The 18,717-nt window shown below is 26.5% G+C and overlaps 1 protein-coding gene across 1 annotated transcript in view; it reads left to right on the top strand.

The window, feature by feature from the left end:
* Positions 1-278: 278 nt before the first annotated feature.
* Positions 279-18,717, top strand: part of LOC113387984 (putative ferric-chelate reductase 1 homolog) — a gene marked incomplete at its 3' end in the record, with an annotated part of 55,193 nt that continues 36,754 nt past the window's right edge. Inside the window, 2 exon segments of the mRNA XM_026625386.1 lie at positions 279-340; positions 3,224-3,263.

The raw sequence follows: 18,717 nt of genomic DNA, 5'->3' as shown, positions 1-18,717 counted from the left end.
GTTATTAAAATTATAACAAAACCAATATATAAATATTTATAAACGAATTACCAACATTTTGAATATTATTTTCTTTTTTACTCAACAGATGGCAGAACCATTTATCCTCAACGTTCCAATCAGATTCAAACAAGATTCCATCGTGGGGGAACAACTTCTTGAGTTCTTCGTAAACACGTTCACTGTTTACTGTTAGTCGGTGTCGACAGCGTCGTATGTGTTAAAATTAATTTATTTATTGGTGTTTTAAAAGAAAATTAAATAATTCATTTATTGGACAATTCAAGAACCGATATTGGATGTATAAAAGTGTAGTGTGGAAAAAAATTGTTTTTCAAAGGTATTTCGAGTGCGAAATTGGAAATATGTTTAATGTTTAGAACCTGTTGCACGTGTGAGAATGTGTGGGAATAAAGTTGGATTTAAATTGTTAAAGTAAAATATTTTGAATTTCTAATAGAAATTAGAAAAATATTTGGTTAAATTTAAGGCACGTTTTTGCAATTTTTGGTAATGCATATCGATGGGTACAGAACTAACTATTTGTGATATATTTGCTAACGCGATATTGGATTTGGTTTCATTGTAATTATTATTGTAATTAACTGAAACGTTTGTTTTTTTAATTTTAAAAAATATTCACAAATATATTCGATTAGATTGGAGCCACTGTTTTGGAGAGCTTTGTGAACAAGACCATGAGCAATAAACTAACATTTATAATTTAATTACTAATACGATGTTGCATTTGATTTCATTGCAATTATTATTGTAATTATTTAAAACGTGTTCTTCTATTTTTGAAAAATGTTTAAAAATATATTCGACACGATTTAAGCATCTTCTAGGAACTATTTAGTGAACAAGATCATGAGCAATGAAGTAACATTTATAATTTAATAATTAATACCAAATTCGATTTGTTTAATTGCAAGCATAATTTAATTATTTGAAATGTGTATTCGTTTAATTTTAGAAATACTTAAAACTATTTTTGACTAGATTTTGGCCACTTTTTAGAATTATTTAGTCAAGATCAAGAGCCATAAACTAACATTTGAAATTTAATTATTAATACGATATTGCATTTGATATTATTACATTTATCTTCTTTATTATTTTTTGATTTTAAAAAATACGTAAAACTATATTTAATTTTAAAAAATATTTGAAAATATATTCGATTACATTTGAGAATTATTTAGTGAACTAGACATTCAAAAAATAAATTAATATTATAATTCAATGGTTAATACTACATTCGATTTAAATTATTACAATAATAATGTAAAGTAAATAAAATGTTTGTTCTTCGAATTTTAAAAAATACTTGAATCGATTAGATAAATGTCACTTTTTTGAAAAAATTTGTTAACAAGACCTATAAGAAATAAATTAATATTTATAATTCAATGGTTAATACGAAATTCGATTTGTCTTTAAAATTATTGATAATTTTTTTAGAATGCGTTATAGAATTCGTAATTGATAAAAACGTGGAATAAATGTTTTTCTTAAGCAAAGAATATAAAATTTAAATTAAAAAAATTAACTCCTAGTTACAGAACAATTTTGGAATTAATTATTTTTATCGTGCGTTCGATTTTCATTAATTCACATTTTTTAAATTGAGAATTTTTTTTTAATAATATAATTTACTCGAATTTTAATTCTATTAAATATAATAAATGAATGACTCTAAGTAGAAGTTACCATAGTTCAATGTACAATTTCTTCTTGATAATTTCAAGAATGTATTCATAATTTGAACAAATTGGTTCGACTGAATAAATTTAGCAAATTTTGCTTATTTTTCTAGAAAAACCAACGTGATAATTTTCATAAAAGACAGTTATATATCAATTATATAAAAAATGAAAGTGTGTTTAATTAGTCCATCAATGCTATATCGAAAATGATCGAAACGAGAATTTATCAACAAAATTTAGAATTTAAACAAATATGCAAAAATTTGGTATTTTTTTTAAACCGACTGCTTCAGAACCTAAATATCGTACATTGATAATTATTTCTACAAATTGCTATAAAGAATTTAGTTAATTTTGCTTATTTTTCAGAAAACACGACGTGATATTTTTCATAAAAAGCATAAATATAAAATATATATAAAAAAATGATTGAAACGAAAATTTATCAACAAAATATAATAAAATTTAAACAAATTTTCCTAAGAATTTGTAATTTTTTTCTGAACAAACTGTTTCTGAATCTAAATGTATGGTCATTGATAGTTACTTCTATCAATTGTTACTATGAATTTAGCAAATTTTCATATTACAAACATCGTGACAACTTTTTGAAACATGAAAATATATTTTATTTATCCAGGATGTACTCCGAAAATTATAGAAATATTAATTAAACTTAATAAAATAAACCATTTTTTAAATATTTAAAAAAATAATGTATGGCATAAAAATATATTGCTTAAATAAATGAATAAGGTAATTGGTATCATATTTTTCAATACTAATGCAAGCAACAAAAATATTTTGCACAATTCAACTAATAAGCGATGATTTTTTTTCAAAATTTGAATTTAATATAAATAAATATAAATTATCAAAATATAAAGTACTTACATATTGCTTTGAGTTGTTCAAATTATAAACCAAATTCCAATTTCCCATTGAAATCTGTAAATATTAAAAATATTAGTGGTAGAGTTATGGTTTCACAAATTTTCTTATAACAAATAATTGATTAAAATTTGTGGTTTTAATTATTAGTAAATCAATTACATTATAATATACTACATTTGCTTTAAATTCTAATCGAGAAGTATTTTTTATAACTTTTTATATCAATCACCAACTCGAACCTTGATATACCTATTAATTTTCTTAAAAAAAACCATCACCTTAAGAACTTAGTAAATCTCATGGTCATAATTATGTAATCCATTTATTAAGTAGGTGTCCACAAAAAATTTTTGTCTTAAATTCCTAAATCAAAAAAAACCGTTACAGTAAAATATTTCTTCTAACTTCTACAAATTCTTTACAAAATTTTTGGTAATTTTTCTAACAATTTGCACCTTGATTCTAATAAGATGAAATATGCCATTGTGAGACTGATGGTGAATGAATAGATTATTTTTCAAGTGTTTTATATTATTGAAATTTTTAAAATAATTTTTAAGTTTAGTGAACTTTTATATCAAGTGCTAAAAGTATTTATTGTTGATTTTTTTTGTGTACAGTGTATGGGACGGATTTGCTTGGAATTATTTGGATAATAAGGTAAGATAGTTGATATTTATTTTTATTCATTTATATATATATATATATATATATATATATATATAATTAACATTATAGAAACTTTAAGAAATCAAAAATAATTCAAATACAAGCAATTATTGAATTGTTCCTTGCACTTCTATTTTAACTATTTTTTTCAGAAAATATATTAATTAATTTTGTTAATGTGTTCTAGAGTTTTCAATTAAATATTTGCATTCATTTATTTATTTATGTTATTTATTATGTTAAATAAGATTCCGATTTTTGTGTTTTATACAAAATTTGCATCTAATTTATCATCAAATAAATACATTTTTTAAAAATCTTTTGAACAACATTTTATATTCACCATTTCAATGTAATAAAATTGAAGAGAAAACATTCAAATTATTAGAGTAAGAAAAAGTACATTTCTAAATATATTATTGTGTAAGAAATTCAAGTATTTCAAGAAATACTGATTCTGTTCAAAATTTTTAAAAAATTCTGAAATTTCAACAAAACTTCCAAAGATTTCCAGGTTAGGAACATAATGTACATAAAAATAATTGTATAGTTTGCATCATAAGTATTATTTTAAAAATAATGATTCCTTAATTTTTTTAAAAAATGATTTTTCTTGAACAAAATTTTATCGATTTTTTTTAACACAATTGAGGAAAAAACGTTGAACTTACTTCAGCTAAAAATATGTAATTTTTATGTTTGTTTTTTGTAATTTTAGATTTTTTTTGTAACAATTTCTTAAGTAAAAAAGTCTGAACTTGTAAAACATTAGTTTCCTTTAGAGTTTTTAATTAAATAGCATTATTTATTGCTACATATATAATAAAAATAACTATATTTTTGTTTTTTAGAAAGATCATATTATAATATATAAATTTAATACGCAAAATTATGTAAAATGATTAAAAATTATTAGAAAATCTTCATTTTAAATCCAAAAAATGACTAGGTAAATCAAATAGCATATATTTATGAACAAATTGATACTTGATAGAATTTTTTCTTCTAATTTCTAATATCAAAGGTATAAGTGAGATTTTTAAAAGTTTTTTGAAAATCTCTTGGGCAAAGAATTATGTTTACTATTTTAATTTTTACAAAATTGAAGAAAAATCATTGAACTCTTACTATATTGTAAATAAAAATATAAAGCTGGAATTTGTTTTAAATAATTATATATTATTTAACAATTTCTTAAATATATAAAAAATAAATATCGGGCAATCATTCGTCTATAACTGAAAATATTTAAAACAAAACAATTTTTTATAATTTCTTAATTATCTTTTAAAAGCTGCGAATAAAATATCTAATTTTTTGAAATTATTTTTTTTAATTGAATATTGTTAAATATAGTATCTAATAGATTGAATTTAATTTTAATAGAATATATTTTCTTAAAAAATGTTTCAAGAAATATTTCTGAGTAAAATTTAAAATTTCTTTAATAATTCAGTATAAAAACAATATTATTACAATTACACAAAGGACTAAATTTTAATTAATTATTACTATCAAACGATTAAAAATATTTTATATAAGTAAATATGGAAAAAATATTCCTCAAGCTAATTTCGGATGGGTAAAATTTTGCAAAGACATCATCTCAAACAGAAATTTACAACAACTTCCTAATCATTGTTAATTATTTTCAACAAATTTAAACTGCATAAAATACCAAACAATCTGTGCAAAATACCCAGATTTTTTTTCCAATCAGTTCAACAATTGTACAAATATTGATACAAATTTTCCATATTTATAATTATTCGATCATTATGTATTTTGCAGCTTTGTAAACAAAATAATATAAACAAATAAAGCAATTGCAATTTGCATACATTGTTAATTGTTGTCGGCGATTCAAATATTGATATTTGATCAATGTCTGGCTCAAAAATACAAAACAAATTTTGAAAATAATTAGTAAAGTATTTTAATGGTGCTCAATCGAACAGTAAAAGATTTGAGGATAAATCATATTAATCATTTGATTTATATGGCATTACAATTATTATTTATTTTATGTTATTTTAGTTATCATCAGTCGTCTAGAAATTAAAAAAACAAAACGCAAAAAAGAAGTCGATACGATTTTCAGAATCTTGTTTCATTCAAATAAACAAAATAAGCATAAACAAGCGCAAAGATACTTTTTGGTTTTCTAAGAATTATTAAGTGATTTGTGAATAATTTTGACTCTGATGATTCTCATATAAATAGTAACAGTTTTTGCAAAAATCTTGCGAACTCAAGTTTATGGATTTGTGCATTGTTCACAAAAATTAATTAATCTAAATAGATTCTTTATGTCTGGGTCACCAAATGAGCAGTCTACAAAACTTCTCTAGTTGTGTAAAAAATGTTAAAATTAATTTATATGATTAAATAATATCAACGATTACGTACATGATAAATCTAATTGTGCCAGATTTTTTTTGTAGCAGATGCTTAATATTTCACAAAATAATTTAAGTACCTTAAAATGTCCATATCTATCACCTTCAGTGCACGAGTTTTTCTTTTACTATTTCATTAATATATTATATTTTTGTGTCGGTAAAAGTAGAAAAAACAAGGCACTTGTTCCAAAGATACTTTTTTATTTTTTTTATCTTCGGAAAACCTGTTTTGGTCGAAGACATTTGACACAAATATTTGTGACGGCGAAGAAAAGACCTGTTGTGCTCTTTTACATAATCGCTTATGGCTATATCGAGCTTTTTAAAACGACCAACATCGTATCTGATGATAAATTTGATAAGCCTCACCGTGGTCTCGTAGTAAGAGCTTTGGCCTTGCCACAAATTTCTCTATTTCAAAGGCGTTGTCCCTATGACAAAACCGCTATTTTTAATTTAATTTTTTATTTTGTTCGTGGCTCACGTGGTATTTGCTGGTATGTTCGTCTAATGCAAAAGAACAATGATAATTTATACAGAACCATTTATTTATTCATTGTATATTGTATTCAGCGTTGAAACGTTCTGTACGTGCCTTCTGGACGAAAAGAAAAAAATAGTGTGGAGTTGGTTGAATATTTATATTAGGTTGGGATATATTTGAAATTGAAAAAGAAACTAGTGGTGGATGACGTTTTATCGTTAAACGTCATCCACATAAACGCTTTAAACTGGAACTTCCTGTACCAAAAATTAAATTTTTAAATAACCTTTTTTTATAAAAATACGATTTTTATTAGAATTTCAATTTTTCTTTCAAAATATTAAATTTTATTCAAAATTTTGAAATTTTTACAAAACCTTGAGATTTTTTTTAAATTTTCAAATGTTTGAAAAAATCGATTTTTTTGAAAAATTTTGAAACCCATTTTAGGGTTTGTTGTAAATGTCATTTGACAGAACATTTGTTTGTACCCACAAAATCATACATACACACATGCATCATTTTTTTCTAAGTTATGCCGAAATGTTCAGAAACCTTTGAAACGTAAAGATATATAAAAATATTCATTTTCAATTATTCTTGCAATTACAATATTTTATTGTACTTACAAAAACTATTCACTATCGTTTTTATTTCCGCAATTCTACTGCAACAAAATCTTCAGAAAAAAAGTGTAATTCGAAAGTGGAAGTTATGATAGAGTAAAAATAACACTAGTTATTGATGTCTACATTTTAATGTGAGAATCGGTCAATATTTTATTCATTTTTCAAACTTATAAGTTTGATTTTTCAAGGTGGGCCAATTAAATTACTACGAATTTAAAAACCGATTAATTCATATTTATATTAATCATAAGTATGGGCATTAAAAATAAGATACATTATTCAGTTATTTTTGTTACTTAAAATTATTATTTGAAAATATAAAAATTCGGTATTATGTTACGATATTTTAAACCGAAACAGAATTAAAAATTAATATTTCAACAACTAAGATATTATTTACTATTATTGATAGTGTAAACTTCGCTCGTCTCTAATCACTCGTTTATTGTCTCTAATAACACTCTCTACAATATTCTTCTTTCAAAAACTCTTTTTTGCAATCAATAGGAATCAAATGTTTTGAATCATTCTAATCAGTTGGGCAGTGCTCTCAAAAACGTCAGGAAAAAATTATATTAATACACACGCATTCACGTACATTTTTTCTAAGATATGCCAAAATGGTCAGAAATTTTTGAAACGTAAAAATACGAGAAAAAATTCAGTTTTAACTTTCCGTAGGTTAGTTATAGTAATCGTCCAAAAATCGAAATTGAAAATTTTTGCATTTCTCGACGTTTTGAAGGTTTCTGAACATTTTGGCATACCTCAGAAAAAATTTATGTGTGCGTGCGTGTGTATATGTATGTATGGATACAATTTTTCGGTCACGTTTTCGGTCGCACGGATCAACCGTTTTGGATGGTTAAAAAAACATTCGATTTTTATTGATAGGGAGATGTGCTGATTAGTTTTTGGCAGAGGCAAGTCCAGCCGTTTCGGAGACACGGAGCAAAAAGTGCAGAAAATAGAAATCGAGTTTTTGAGAGAACGGAGTATACGATTTGAATGATCTAAAAAACATTCAATTTGTAATGATTGGGAGAAGTGGTGATTAATTTTTGGCAAAGGCAAGTCCAGCGGTTTCGGAGATACAGAGCTAAAAATGCAAAAAATGGCAGTTTTTGAGAGAACTAAGCATCTGATTTGAATGATTCAAAAACTTTTTGCTTGTTTCAACAAAATAATTGCTTTTTGAAAAAATAATTGTTTTGTTTCTATTTCTTTTTCTCAACAAAATTTTTTTTTCATGGAATTTTTTTTTGTATATCGAGAATAATTCAGATTTTAATTTTATTTCTGTTCTATTGTACTTTAAACAAATATTTCTAACCTTGCAATTCAGTTTATATATTTCTTATGAATATTAGACAATGTTGCAATATTTATAACAATCTATTTGAAAACATTTAATATTCCTCGAACATTTCGTTACGGTACGGGAAGTTCCAGCAATTTGCCTTAAGGCACGATGCCATACACTTATAGTTGATTTTTTGCAATTACTACCCTAGAGTAAGGTAATAACTACTATTTATGAATAATAATATTAATCAAACATTGCCCAAGGCCAAAATTTACATACAAAATATAAAATCGTAGTTAAGTATTTCAAGCGTGGAAGAAGTTTTATTAGGAAGAGAATAAAAATAGTAGTAAAATGTTGTAGTTTTCTCTACCTAGTTCCTATTCACTTTTTACAATTTAGAGTAAACCTTTTACCAACTTTGTCACTAAAATCCATTAAATGTGCGCAACTAGTTCTATTACACCTTTCACAAGTTATCATCGATGGATTGGATTTCTTCCAACTACATAGAAGAACTTGCAGCATTGCTGCTTATTTAACCAATGGTTCAATTGCACAACAACCAGTCGGATTACATTCTTGAAATCGAATTGAAAATACAAATAGAGAATTATTATTATGGATAGGTCGTAAACACATTCTGAGGAACGAGGGAAAACGATTGCAAGTTGTAATAGATGGATCAATTATTACATATTTAACTTTCCGTAGGGTAGGTTATAGTAATGTGCCAAAAATCGAAAATGAAAATTTTTGCATTTCTCAACGTTTTGAAGGTTTCTGAACATTTTGGCATACCTCAGAAAAAATGTGTGTGTTTTTGTGTGTGTGTGTGTTTTGTATGTCCGCATTTTTTCGTCCACGTTTTCGGGCGCACGGATCAACCGATTTGAATGGTTTAAAAAACATTCGATCCCTATTGATAGGGAGATGTGCTGATTAGTTTTTGGCAAAGGCAGGTCCAGCCGTTACGGAGATACGGGGCAAAGAGTGCAGAAAATACAAATCGAGTTTTTGAGAGAACGGAGTAGTTTTTGCTTGGGATATGAATGATCTATCAAACATTCAATTTGTAATGATTGGGAGAAGAAGTGATTAGTTTTTGGCAAAGACAGGTCTCGCCATTTCGAAGATACAAGGCTAAATGTGCAAAAAGTGGCAGTTTTGGAGTGAACTAAGCGTCAGATTTGAATTATTCAAAAAACTTTCCTCTTGTATTTACCAAACAATTGCTTTTGAGGGAAAAAAAATTACATATTTTTTTATTTTCCATAAAATATTTTTGTAATTTTGGATTAAAAATTGAGAAAAATACCCAGGCTAAGCACAGTCTAAGCGCCACTCTGGTACAAATGTTTACCCAAGTGCGTTTAGATTGTTTATATATTGGAGCACTTTTCCAATTTGGTGAAAACTATTGAAAAATGTGAAAATGCCGCCAAGCTAAGCACAGTATAAGAGAAAATGACGCACAGAATTATTTGCAAATGCGTTTAGTCTGTGACTATGTTGAAGCATTTATTCAATTTTGTGTTAATTAGGCAACTATTTTCTTTTTAAAATTGAATTCGAAATGAAATAACGATTGTTAATGTTCTGGAGATAAATTGATTTATGATTTACATTTGATTTGCTCAGATATAACAAGATAACAAAAATAATGAAAGTTGCAGTATTTGTAATAATATATTTAAAAACGTTTAAAATTTTTCGAATATTTCATTAAGGTACGGAAAGTTTAATTTACACCACCAGTTTTATTTACTATATTAATTAACAATTTTGTTGGATAATGTAATTCCGCTGGATTATGAGATTTTTTATTTATTACTCTAAAAGTTGTACTAAAACTTCCTTCACTAGAAGTATTCACTTTTAACAATTCTTTCATATATTGGAAATAGTATTTCTAAATTCATAGACTACCTTTAATAGCTAATAGAGATCAACTTATATTTACAAACTATATACTAATATTTTAAATTTTATTTTCTATAATTTTTTTACAAAATATTGTACGTCTCTGAAAAGCTGAGAAGAAATCTAACCGTGCGTCATCTTCTTCAATGTTTATTGAAATTCCGTTTGTTCTTGAACTGAATCTGGATAATATACAGATATATACAAATATATATATATATATATATAATTTTTAAGGTGTATATTTGTATAAAATCGTCTGCAATTATCATAATTATCCACGGCTGAGCGACGATGGGAATTACAACGCATAACGTAACAGATGCATTTTTCAATGGCATTTAAAATCAGGAAAAAGATCCATATCTTGATTATATGTTGTGCCAATAAATTTATAATAAACTTATAAAGTTCGATCATGTATGAACAAGAGATTTACGATTAATTTATGAAGTCGATACATATTTATCAGATCAATATCAAACTATTATGCATCTTTTAAAATAAACTACTTTTCCAGAGAAATATTTTATGTGAAGGTACAAACTTACACCAAATTTTGGTTTACTGATCAAAATGTAAATTACTCTCTAAACTCGTCATAAATTAATTTTTTATCTATTAGGTTCAAATTTCAAATTTCTCCTGATATTAGGTTGTCAAATATCTCCCTTCCGCTTTTTTGCTATTGGTTTATAATACAAAAAGGCGGAAGGGAGATATTTGACAACCTAATATTTGACTCATGATTCCTGCGGGATATGGTTTTGTTAAATATAATAATAGGCGCATAGAACCAGATTTGCATCTTATTTCTACTATAAGAGAGTTCGATTTCCTCTTGATTGTATTCAAATACAACATTATTGTAATTCTTTAGCAATGCAATAAATTGCGAAAATGTTTGTAAAAAGGCGCGCCTTGTCGGTGTTGTATAGTAAAGTATTAACAATCGCAAATCGCAAAAGGCAAATCTCAGACCGTAACGAACAGTTCCTTTTGCTTTTGTTTTATTTTATTTCATTTGTCTTTCTTTTTTTATGTATTTTTGCAGTCAAAGAAATGAGTTCTCTGAATCGCAGACAACACTTGTTTCACTTGCACTTCTTACGAAGATTTAAAAATAAATTATGTATAAGAAATGTAAAACAAACGCCCGAAATAGAAATAACAAATAATAAAAAGAACAAATGGTGCATGCAGTGCATCATTTGCAAAATAATAATAATAAAAAAATAAAAAGCAAAATATGAACTATTACCTTTGTTATTAAGCAAATTCCTAGAACTTCCCGTACCGTAATTAAAAATCTTGGTACAGAACCCAAAAAAATTTACACAAAATGTGTACACATTATTAAAATCTCTATAAAATATCTGATAATTTGATGTACATATGTCCAATAAACATTTTTAACCGCCAAATGACATTTTATCAACTTACTTTTATTGAGAGTCCATAACCGCTGGACCTGCCTTCCTAAACATCTAATCAGTTTTTCATCTTATCAATACAAAAAAGGGTTTTTTGAATGATTAAAATGGGACGCTCCGTTCTCTTAAAAACTGATTTACCGTTTTTGGCACTTTTTGCCCCGTATTTTCGGAACACCTAGACCCGCCTTCGCCAAAAACTAATCAGCCCGTCTCCTTATCAATACAAATCGAATGTTTTTTGAAACATTCAAATCGGTTGATCGGTGTTACCGAAATTGTCGACGAAAATTTTGTATCCGCACGCACACACACATACCTCCATTTTTTCTAAGGTATGCCAAATTGTTCAGAAAACGAAAAATATATAAAAAATTTCATTTTCGATTTGTTTGCGATTACTATAACTTGCCCTACGGGATGTTAATAAATAACTTTTGCCTGGAAATCGGTAAAAATATAATTTTGTAAAAAATCTACGTAAAATAATTTTTTTCATAAGAGTTGCTCTATAAAACTTGGTCGATAATATATCTTTAATTTGATAAAATTAATTTTGCCAATTATTTTAGTAAATTAACAGTTCGCGAAAATATTCTCACATTTTTCTGCAACAATTATGCAGTTAAATAATTCTCTACTATAAAATTCACTTCTAATATGTTTTGATCTCTATTATAATCTGTCTATATAAAAAAATCATATTATTGTATTTCAACCTTCCTAAATTACTTGAATAATCTCAAAATATTAAATATGGTAAATATTTTTAAATAGAATTATAACAAAAATTGAATGAATTCAACAAGAATTTCAAATGCTCTATTATTAAATTCTACTTATTATTTTTGGCCCAGTTTTTTGAATTTCATTCCATCGTTTGTACATATAAAATAAATTTCATTTTTTTAAACTAAAATAAAACAATTGTTGATAATGCTAATTGTTTGATCTTGAATTAATTAAACGCTCTGTTAATTAAAAATGCATTCATTTATCATTCGAAAGTGAGCTCGAAGGTGAACAAATTTATTCAGAATTATAAATATTAATCTTAATATTTATACTGACGGTAGTAAAAGTAGTGAAAAAAATACTTAAATTGAATTCATGAATTAAATTTTAATTTATGAAAAGGTATCATCGATGTGGCATTACTATTGATAAAACAATTTGATTTTTCCAGATATTTTAAAGACTGCAGTACACTTTTAGAGATTTAGAAAAAAATTGTACTGCTGTAATGTTTTGATTTTAATTAATTACTATCTTGTATATTTAATATAGCATAATTGCAACATCATAAAATTATAATTATAGTAAAAGTAAAGAAAGTCAAATCCGTTTAATTTTAATTATAGATAATCTACAAGAGCACTTTATATTAATAACTCGAGCACTTGAGGCAAAGTAGAAAATATTGCCACACATTCCAACTATAAAATAAAAATTATAAATTTATATTGATAATATAAAGATTTAATATTTCAGTTAATGAAATCATAGAATGCAATGAATTTTATATCAGTAATGAAATTGTGAAACTGTTCGTGAAATTTCTAACATTTTCTAAACCAGTAAATCGCTTAACATTAGTTTTAATAAATAAATTTATGTTATTCGTTCGTGGATTCTTTTCGATTCGAAAGTGGAACGGTTTATTCCCAAATAGAATACTAGTATGTTTGCTTTCTTTAAGAAATTAAGTATTTGATAATTATGTAAAATATGAACTCAATTGACTGTGATAGATATGATTTAGCTGGAACATTTGCAAAAAATTAACAAAAATTTATAGGTAGATTTTTGACAGCTTGTTACTACCAACTCATATGAAGATAGACCCCTAACATTATTTTATCTAAAAATTGGCCCCATTAGTTGGAATTTGCTTGAAAACAAAATTTTTAGCAATTATATTATTTTAACCTTCTATTATATTATTTTGTTTCAAATATTTGTAATTTCACAACTAAATTTATCAATAAAGTACATAACGTTCCGGGTACTTGATTTTGCGCAATTTGCTTTGCTAATAATAAATCTATGAAATATTTGCAACAATTGCAATTCAGAACAATTTTATTACTAAAAGAATGAAATGATGACCTTCGAGATGTGCAAAATGATTCAATATTGAAAGCGATAAAATATAGATTTCTTCACTATCAAACACAATATATTTTTTTAACAATTTTATAAAAAAACTGTAGTCGAATTTTTATAATCCAAAACTTCAAAACTATGTTCCAGATTAATAGTATATATTAAAATGTTATTAAAATGACTTTTAGGCCAAAGAAAGATCATTTTAAATGTGATCGACTATTTTCAATGTAAAAATATGATTATTAAAACCTCATTTTTATTATAAGTTTGCAATAGTATGATTGTTATAAACAATTACATAAAATTCTAATGATTCATTATCATATTACGAATCTGTTTACATCACGTTTCAGATTAAATTTTAATAACACATATGCAATCATCAACAAGAATAATTAAACTTACAATTAGAAAATGCAGAAAATTGGCGTTAATTGAATAATATGAGTAAGATATGTTAATTGCTCTGTAATGAATATCCAACTCATATAATTATTTATATGTGATGTCTGTCTTATAATCTAAAGATTTTCTGCTTAATTTTGTTAGAAAAACAAAAACTATAAAAACTTTGCCTATTTTAAAAATATTCATAACGGTTTGAATAAATTCGCTAATTACTTGTGATGATATCAAATCATTCAGAGTTGTGCAGTTAATAAAACTGATTTTCTTTTAAAAGTGCTTTTTATCATATTCTAATTAAAACAAAGTATGGTGAGCAAAAGTAAATACCATAAAAAGTAAATTATCCGAATTTCAATTGAAATTGTTAATTGGCAAAAAATTGTTTACGAGTATTCTGTGTCAATTTTAAAATGCACAAAATTCACATGCAAACTGAAAACAAACTATTTTAGCATTACAAGTCTTGTAAATTATTTAGTTAGGTTTTGTTTTTTAATAACTTGACTTATATTTTAATTTTTTAGATTAAAGCTGACTGTAATAAAATTATCTATTTTTTTATCGATTCAATTTGTTTTTTCTATCGGCTAATAAATTAATTTTTCAAAGTGCTTCCCGTGTCTTTATAGAAAGAGCTTTGGTCTTGCAATTCAATGTCAGTTCTTCGATACCCATCTTGGGCAGTCTGATATCAAACTGTTGAAATATAAATTACAAGTGAAAACACCCCTTGCTCAAAACAGTTGCATAGAATTTAAAATATATAACAATATTAGATAAAGTCAAATAATGATTGTCATCTGAAAATCAAAAAAATCATTACAAAAGTTCGTAAAACTTTTAAGTTTTAATTGCTGTTCAGAACCAAAAAAAACTTAAAGCAGAATTTTTTGCACAAAATTTATTACCATTCACTATTTTTAATTTTCGTTTCACAATTTTCATATATTTTTAGATTACAAATTTCAGTAACAAGAACAACAAATATACGAGTTTAATTTCATTAAATAATTTTTCAATTTGTAATCAAATATATCAACTGATTTAATTCAAAGGTAGTTTTAAAAGTTTGAAAAAATTGTGGATATGGTAATTATTTTGGAGAAATTGAAATAACATTCATATCAGTAAAAATCCGATTCGCTAATTTTATGTTTTCTCGACGTTTCAAGCCATTCTGAATCGAATGAGACCAAATTTGGAAAAAGTATGTGTGTGTGTGTGAACAGATTTTTTAGTAGGTTTAGTTATAGTAATCGCAAAAAAATAGAACTGTAAATAGTACGTTTATCTTTACGTTTCAATGGTTTCTGAACATTTTGGCATATCCTAGAAAAATTGTATGTATCTGTGTAGTATATGTATGTGCTGATAAAATTATTCATCGACGCTTTCGAGAACACGGATCAACCGATTTGAATCATTGAAAAAACATTCTATTCTTATTGATGATACGTGCTATTTAATTTTTAACAAAGTAATAGCGCAAACGAAATGAGAATTCAGTTTTTGAGCAAAAGGAGAGTCCGATTAGAATAATTCAAAAAATGTATTCTATAAAAAAGTAAAAACAATGCCATTTGGCGACCAAAAATGATCATTATAAATATACACATCAAATTATCAGATATTTTAGAGAGATTTTAATAATGAAAACAAATTTTGTTTACATTTCTATGAGTTCCATACCAAGATTAATATTCTGAAGACAATTTAGTCTTAAAACAGGTACGGTTTGGTTTTTTAAAACTTGTAATTTTTGATACGGAAAGCTCTATCAATTTGACTTAAGGTGCAATGCCTTTCTCTGGTTGTGTAAAAAATGTTGCACTTAATTTAAATCATTAAATAATATCAAGGACTGCATACATGATATATGTAGTCATGCCATTTTCTTATAGCATCTGCTATCACCATTTTCTTATAGCATCTGCTTAATATTTCAGAAGATAATTCATAAAAATATTTAAAAATGATATTTCGACGATGGTGGAAATTAGCAAAACTGATATGACCTGATTTTTTGACGATTTTTTTGCTGTCGATTGGTGCAAACTAAAATTTTTTTGCTCTTTCCGTTCTCGAGATAAATGGGTGGGGCTAAATTCGGTGCTAACTATATATATATAGTCAGCACCGACCCCTTTAAAATGCAAAAAAAATTAAAATTTCTTTTTACTATCGTTATCAGTGATTTTTTTGCTGTCGAATGGTGCAATTAATTTTTGGAAAAGTTTTGCCCATCATAGATTTTCACGCATAGGAAAATTCCCAAATTTGCCAATTTAAAAAAATTGATAATTTTGAAAAATATAAAACAAAAAAAATTTTTTCCAAAAAAATATTTTTTTACCCCTTTTCAGAGAGGTTGCCAATTTTTTTGGGTGTCCGCAGGTCACTTTCTCAAAAGTTTAAAAATTATTTCGGAATCTGTGATTTTTTTTGCTCTGCGATACAAAAAAGAAAAATTCAAAAAAATAAATTTTAATTAGACGTAACAAATAGTGATATTTCTATTTCCTCATGTGCATTAGTTCTTCTACTCTCGTGATGAAAATATTCGGAATTCCGTTGGCCATATGGTGCCAGCCAAGTGGCAACTTGCATTTTCTGATCGTCTATACCGATATGGATGTAAAAGAAAACTATTCCGTTTTTGCATAACTCGCTTCACTTAATAGTGTGTACTTGTCCGTCCATCGGGCGAATATCTTCGACCGGCGATGTTGGCACGGCGCAAGGCAAAATATGCGTTCGCTCGAATGTCCCTTTCACTTTGCGTTCGCGTTATAATATTATGTTATGTCAAAGTATGCGCTTTGCAATGTAGTAAATGTACCTGTTATAGAGCGAAGATATTACTCATAATTATTTAGACACGGGCCGATCGCCTAGATGATTTCCCACTCGCTCTAATAATAGATAAGAGGTAATCGATGAGTATTCTAAATTTGAGATTTTTTTTTTCAACTTTTTAACTCCCCTAGAGTAAGTTATAGCAATCGCAAAAAATCGAAAATGATTTTTTTATATAAGGTGGCCCATTTAAAAATTGTAATTTATCGATAGCAACAACTTGCCTGTAGGCCATTGCTATCGGCCTAACCTTGCGTGCGGAATTTGAAGTTGAGATAGATGGAAAAAAACTAAGAATTTTGAGACCTTTCTAACGATGTATATTTCTTTATATGTTTTCATTACAGAAATATCTAAATTCTTAACCGTAAGATCACTAGATCACTAGAACCACTAGATGGACCATTTTGGCATACCTTAAGAACTATAAATGCATATGTATGTGTATGTGGTGTATGTGTATGTGTTCGGATACAAATTTCATCAACGATTTCGGTGACACGGTTCAAACGATTTGAATGATTTAAAAAACATTCGATTCCTATTGATAAGGAGACGTGCTGATTAGTTTTTGGCGAAGGCAAGTCTAGCCGTTCCAAAGATACGGGAAAAAAGTGCCAAAATGGTAACTCAGTTTCTAGAGAACGAAGCGTTTCCGATTTCAATAATTCAAAAAATTATTCACTTGTACTGACAAAATAAACGGATTAAATTTTTGGGAAGGTAGGTCTAGCGGTTTCAGAGATCAAGTATAAAAAGTAAAAAAAGCCATTTGGAGGTAAAAAATTATCAGATATTTTATAGTGATTTCAATAAGTATAAATATTGTTTACATTTCTATAGATTCAATAACATTGTTTAAAAACCGTTCTATAAAACACCCACGCAGCACAATTGCTTTGAAAAAAGTTCAAAATTTCCGAAATATTTCAAAATACTAAAAAAATTTTTCTTGAGTCATTTTTTTTTTCCAAAAATTTCAAAATTCATAAAAATCCAATTCTTCCAGTTTTAATACAAATTTTAATCTTATTTTTAAAAAAGATTTTTGATACGAGAAGCTTCAGTAATTTGCTTTAAGGCACGATGCCATACAGCACTAGTTCTATTACAGTAAATTAAAAATGGTCGTAAATTTCTAGAACTACTCATTGAACAAATTATTTAAAATGGATTCTGTCGCCTTAAGGCAAGTTGCATAAGCTTCTCTATACATGTATAAAATCGACTTTCACAATAAATAAACGTGATTGAATTTACTTGACTCTATTCTTGTTTAGAACGCACAAACAAATAGTACGTCCATTAGTACGTGATCGCTTTTTAAGGAATTTTAGACCTCTCCTCCCCCTTGGTAATATTAAAAAATATTACTCTTTCTTACCCCCCAATATCACGTGCATTTTTAGTACTTAGAATAAATAGTACAATTTTGCTTTTTTTCATTTTGATTTTTTGTAAAACACGTGGTATCTTACTAGATTCCCCTCCCCCTTGTAATAGTTTCTGAATTTTTGTCAAAATCTTTCATCCCCCCTTTTAAGCTCACGTGATTAATAGACGCGGATGTTACAGACTACACTGAACAAAGCACTATGACTAGCACTAAACAAATCGAGAGGACCCAGACCAGTCACTATTACTTTACAAAATAGATACACCAAATAGACAGACATACCGACAGTTGTGAATACTAAGAAGCTCACTAAAATTTTTTATCTCAAATTAAGGACCATAAGTACATTAACATAAGAAAAACATTTGGTTAAAACATAAATCTTACTTTCAATAAGTACTAGTTATGGATTGTCGGTTTTGAAATCTGGTTTAAAAACAAACGGGTTTCTGTTTGGAAAATATGAAATTTGAAAACTGTTCTAAACTGACAAATATCA

This window comes from Ctenocephalides felis, unplaced genomic scaffold, assembly GCF_003426905.1.
Source record: "Ctenocephalides felis isolate EL2017-DRISC unplaced genomic scaffold, ASM342690v1 CF-g0.4_SCAFFOLD_03572, whole genome shotgun sequence".
Lineage (NCBI taxonomy): Eukaryota > Metazoa > Arthropoda > Insecta > Siphonaptera > Pulicidae > Ctenocephalides > Ctenocephalides felis.
This window is presented reverse-complemented; position numbering and strand designations above follow the sequence as displayed.